Consider the following 6404-nt stretch of genomic DNA (forward strand, 5'->3'; position numbering starts at 1 on the left):
CTCATTGCTGGAGCTTGCGGGGGGGTGAACCCCATGCACGATGCTCCGTAGGGGAAGGAGGATCCCCCCCCCCCCCACCTATATAGCCTCTGCCATGGGACAGAGGAGGGAATCGTCACGCTACAGGCTAGAGAACTGCATCATGAAGGAGAGTGTGGCTGTGGAGAGAGGCGGAGGGACAGACTGCTGGTGCTGCCCCACTGAGAGAGGAGGAGGCATCTAGATGCTGCCGTGAGCTGGAAGAGTGAACGAATCATGGCCGTAGACGAGGAAGGAGCTCGTGGAGTGAACGAATCGTGGCCATAGACTCAACTCTGTTTTAGCACAGCTTACCATCCCCAAACTGATGGTCAAACGGAGCGAGTCAATCAAGTTATCGAGGATATGCTTAGGGCACACTCCTGTCGTGAGCCAAAAAGGTGGATTCAATACTTGCCTTTGGTTGAATTTGCCTACAATGCTTCTTACCAACAAAGCATTCAGATGATCCCTTTCCAAGCATTGTATGGCCATGACTGTCGAAGTCCCCTAAACTTCTCAAATCCAACCTTGAGGGTTGAAGCTTCAAGGCAGATGTTGGAAGAGATGGATGACCAAATAAAGTCAATAAGACAGGACATCCAAGCCGCCAAGGATAGATAGAAGGCATACGCAGATTTGAAGCGTCAAGATAGAATCTTCGAGGAAGGAGACATGGTCTTCATTCGCGTACGTCCAAAGAAGAGTTCTCTATCCTCAGGAGATTGCAAGAAGCTAAGTCCAAGGTATTGTGGACCATACAAGATTCTCAAGTGCCTAGGACCTAATGCCTATAGATTGCAACTCCTAGAGAATCTAAAGGTTCATTATGTATTCCATATCAGCCTATTGAAGAAGTATGTATCTAATCCTAACCATGTACTTGATGACCAACAAGTTGTAATGCCTAGTCAAGGAGTCCTTAAGAACTAAGGTCTGAGAGGATCTTAGATGTTAGGGAGAGACAACTGAGATCGAGGACCTTGAGAGAATGCCTTGTCCAGTGGAAAGATTATCCCGAGGAGGATGCCATGTGGATAGATGAAAGCACTCTCAACCATCAATATCCCCAGTTTATCTCGAGATGAGGACATCTCGATTCCTCCAAGGGGGAGAGAATGTAATAATTTTGATTCCTAAATAAACGCATTCTTCATACGAACCTCCTCTTAGGAGGCCAAAAGGATAAAATAATGGCAATTTTTTTTATTATTATTCCCCTTTTCCCCCAGCCGATTGTCCTCGGGATCCAAAAACCCCCCTTTCTCGTGGACCCCCTCCAAATTTTAAAAAAAGCCCATTAAGCCTTTCTTTTTTCCCCCTCGCATTCTTACTCAAAGGATCATTTCAAACCTCGGGGTACCTTAGAACCCCCTTTCTATTGGCCTTCACAAGACACCCTCTTTTCCCCCTTTTTCCATTTCACCCAAGGGCTTTTGAAAAGCTCATTTAACCCAGGAGTTAAGGCTTTTTTCCCCCCTTTGGGTTCCCCACAAGCATCCACTAGCCCGAGTTCGAAAACCCTTCCCGTGGGCCTTTGTTATTGCCTCTCTAGTGGGTTTAAAAGCCCATTTATTCCAAAACAAAAAGGTCGCATTTGCAATGGCTCCTAAGAAAGCACAAGGCGTAGCCGCAGGAGGATCGTCTCCTAACATCCATGTGGACCTTTCACCACAAGTCCAGGTTCTTATTCCTAAATTTGATTAACGTCGTAATATTTCAATTATGCATGGACCATTTGAGGAATTAGGATGCATGTTTTTTTTTATTGAAAATACTTTGGCTTATAGCTCACAATTGAGGGATTCGGTCATTAGTATTTTCCAATAAAACAAACAAAATAAAGTGTGCATAAGATTTCTATACATTTCTAGTAAGTGGAATTTATGCATTGCAAAGTAATGAAATTAGATTAATTAATTTTCCTCTTTACAAAACGGAATTATGATAGTACACTTCGATTAAGCATGGAAGGAATAAACCGCATATCGCATTACTGAACATTTCTTTTTCAAATGATTCTTAGAGAAAGTTGCTAGCAACCGTAGGAAATTGCTAGGGCTGCATGAAGAAGATTTAACTCTAGGCAAGTGGCCTAAAAAGCTAAAATCAACGAAAGGTTGTGTAAGTTCATCAGCATATGACAAATCCATTCGGAAAAGAAAGTAGAAAAAGGCTGCATGTTTTAACATAAAATCCTAAAGCTTAGTAGCATGAATCTTGTTTGCATGTTATAGGATGATCAATTGGAATTATGCTATAACTTAGCCTATGATTTGATCTCAACCTGAAAAGTTAAGGTTTGTAAATCAACTTACATGTAGGCAATGAATCATGTGGTTACGGAAATGGTAGCATAATTATCTTCAAGAATAGACAGGTTAAATTGGTTTAAACCTAAACACCTAAAACCACGAGATACTCGTTTAGGAAGGGTTAATTCAATGCAACATATCCCAAAGAGCTAACTACGGTTAGCATGTTGAGGACATGACCTAATCGCTCTTATTGCTAAAGCTGAAACTCTTAAACCTAAAGACTTGCTCACATTCACGGAATGTAGGGACAGTAGGATATACTTGTGAGAAATGATCTAGGGTTTTTACCCTAAGAATCTCTCGCTAAAAAAAGACGAAACTCGATTTGAACTTCGAACCCTAGGACCGACAATGTCGGCCTAATGCAATCAGGACGGATTGTTATATCTAATCATGATTTCGTGATTATAAGACTTCATTCGATGGGGGTAAATAGTCTCAGATTTTGATGCGGAACTTGTCCAACAAGTTGCAGATTCGCATGATCTTGTGATTTGATCACAAGGGAATGGCAATTCCTCGGAATGAGATTGGCAGATTCTTACGCAAGTTATCTTGCAAGAGGATGAATAATCGTCCTGACATAGTACCTTTCTTGGGTAAAGTGACCAAGATACGGGGATCAGATATTTGCTTGGAAGCAACAGACCAATCATTAAATTGAAATAGCATATTTACTGCTAATAGCACTTAAGGAATTGGTTAAATCGGTTTAATAGGGTACGGCCCTAACCCAAGGATAAGGGTTAGCAAACAAACCCTTGGGGATCTTGCCAAGTCGCAATTGACCCCAGATTGAGTGCTGGATGCATTCGGAAAGAAGGATTCACTCTTTAGCAGTTGGCCAAAATAACGACCACTGGAAATGATTGTGCTTGTAACAGTTTAGAGAGCATTGTTTTGCTTTGTTTGCTCAAGGAATTAAAGGTAGAAAAGATATCTAATGCTTCAAGTTGAAGACCTGAAGGGAGAGGTAGCTTCAGTTACCCTTGACTGCCTGCCTGACCCTAACCAAGGGGGTTGTTGACCACGCCGGGAAGGTGGACCGAACCCGCCGCGAGAGGTCTCTTCGTTGAGCGCTACTTGGAGCAGGAGGATGCTTAGGTGCCAAAGGGGACTCTGGCCGTAAATCCCTCGCCTTCCGGGCCCTGCACAAGAGGCCAACGTGACTCAAGATTGGATCTCAAGGCCCGCATACTAGTCTACGGGCGGAATCTTGGATTAGTAATCCTTGTGGATTGCTGGATAGCCGATTATGGATAAGCCTATGGGCTGGACTTTATGTATTTCAAAGATAAATATGATAACTTATTGAAAATGAACTTGTTTGACATTGCTTTTCTATGTCAAGTGCTATGATTACGTGAAGAAACCAGTGACTAACAGGCTAATTAAGGAAGCTGATTGATACATGTCCAACTAAATGTGTTAGGTAATTAAATAACTAAAACAACCTGAGAAAAGTGTGATGGATGTGGCCATGGGTTTGTCCTACGGATGGGTGGTCCCGATTGGCCGGGAACTTTTCTCAATCATGATGGATAGCAAGAAGATTGTTCAAAGGACACGAACAGCAAGGGCGCTGACCTAGAAGTCTAAGTTATAATAATCCCGATTTATGTTGTTTTAGGGAAACGGAATGGGACTATGCCTTATGGCAGAGAGGTCGAGCCTTGCATCCCTCTCATTTTCCATTCTCCTTGAACCAAGTGCAGTGTGAATCTGCTTCGGACCTTGCGTTTCTACGTAAAGTAGTTCGCTTGGGTTCGACGCTAGTTGCCGTTTAGGAAATCACCAATAGGGAAAACCTTGATTCAGTCGGTCCTAAGTGGGAATAGCTAAAATACTTATGCTACATGGCAGACGTGGAGTCCTAGATCGCAAACCCCGTTACATTCCATAGGAGTGCCGGTGGAGCTTTCTAGATATCCTTTTCGATGGACTGCTAAGACAGGTGTCGTGAAGACAACAGGTGGACATGTTACAGTTGGTATCAGAGCGAACCAACAAAGGATTTGTTTTTATGAAATCTTAATAAGATGAAGTGAAGCAAATGTTGTTGTTCCGAACATTTCCTTACTTTCAATGATGTCTTGTAGAATTATGAAGCATGGAACATGTTCTTATTGTTCCGAGTCATGTTTATGACTGCGATGCATTCCCCGGATTATCGGCAAAGGGTTGAGGTGATGAACATCCTAGAGTGTATCCATAATCCATCACCTTTGTATATGGAACGAAGATAGATGGGTGCCTCAGGAATCTACTATAAACAAAATATTAGTGAGTTTGGGAATCTCCCAATTCCCATTTTTTGTAAACTAAAAAGGAGGCACCCGAATAACATGCCCATAAGTTTCTCAAAACTATATGATGTGACCTATCATTGGAAAGCGCTTGAAAAATGGAATCTTTTGAGCTATCAAATTGTGACCTATCATTGGAAAGCACTTGAAAAATGGAATCTTTTGAGCTACATAGTGCTCAATTTGGAGTTATAGTGTTCAAGTTATGACAAATCCAAAGATTTGACCACGTGTCCCAAACTTATGGAAAATTCCCATATTCCCCAATATGGTGTTTATATAGCTGCCCACCGGTTTGCATACCTTCAAACCAACCTAAAGAGGATCAAGTGGTTGGAAGACCTGAAAGTCGTGAAGCTGTTCATTTTTGTGGAGGCTCATGTACACTCAACTTTACATATTCGAGGTCAGAGGGTTGAGCTGAACTCATATGTATATGAGGAAGTGACCCATGTAATCCCTGCCGACACGATCAAGGGATGATTATTCAAATGGTCAACCCATCATCCTTACTGTGGATACAAGTCCCATTGGGATAGGATGGGTTGTTGGCCAAGAGGATCTTCAAGGTAACAAGTATACAATTTGTTTTGGAGCAAAAGTTCTCAATGAACGTCAAAGAAGGTATGCACAAGTAAAAAGGGAATTGTGGGGAGTTGTAACAGCATTAAAGTGTGATAGTGAATAGTGGTAGAAACTGATTGTCTTCCACTCTTGGGCATGATTGCCAACTTCTCTACACCCGATATTGCTATGCTAAGATAGATTGCATATATTAAATATCTCAACCCTAAATTAAAGCATATTGTAGGAAAGGCGAATCCAGTTGACATGCTATCACGTGCAAGAGATGACAATGAAGAAGAGCTGATGGAAGAAGATGAAGCTGAAGAATCTATACTTGCTGAATTTAATTCCATGGCTACTGAAAATACATTTTTAGTTACTACATATACTAGTCCAAAGCTGAAAACAACAGGGTGGTCAACTAGAAGCCAGCATGCTCATTGCATTGCTCAAGTTCTAGTTCATTTCCTTGAAGAAGATTGGCTGAATTGGCTGAAGATCGGCCAATATTTGAGCACAATGAAGAAGAAAGAGACTTGGACTGATGAGGAGTTCAAGCATATCTTGGACTGATGAGGAGTTCAAGCATATCAAGAGGAAAGCTTATGGATTTTTTGTTAAAGAAGGACATCTATTGAAGCATGCAAAGAAGAAGAAAGAAGCGCTTGTCCGAGTTTTAGGTAACAAAAGATTGCAACAACAGGTAATGAAGGAATTTCATGAAAGCCTGTGGGCTGGCCATAGAGGCATATGGGGAACCTTTAGTAAAGTCAAAGAAAAATATTGGTGAAAAAACATGTATCGGGACATAGCACATTTTGTTGAAACATGTTATGTGTGTCAGATGTACTCTATGGTTAAGCATCGAGATGGGCTACAACCAACTTATCCCTTGTCTATACATTATAGATGGCTTATTGATCTTGTAACCATGCCTATAGGAATATGGAATATGCGGTATTTAGTACTTGTGCAAGAGAGGATCTAACCAATCAAGTTGAAGGAAAATCCTTAACAATCAAGACCACTCAAGTTATTTGTCATTTTTTGCTTAAAGATGTGTTTTGCAGATATGGTTATGTGGGTAAAGTAACTACAGATAGAGGAGAATTGGATGTTGATGAGGCATGCAACTTCTTTGCTCAATTGGGTATCAAGTTGGCTTTGACATCAGCCTACAATCTTGAAGGAAATG

Source organism: Lygodium microphyllum, chromosome 26 (assembly GCF_053477565.2).
Source record: "Lygodium microphyllum isolate KBCC chromosome 26, Lygodium_microphyllum_v1.1.10, whole genome shotgun sequence".
Taxonomy (NCBI): Eukaryota; Viridiplantae; Streptophyta; class Polypodiopsida; order Schizaeales; family Lygodiaceae; genus Lygodium; species Lygodium microphyllum.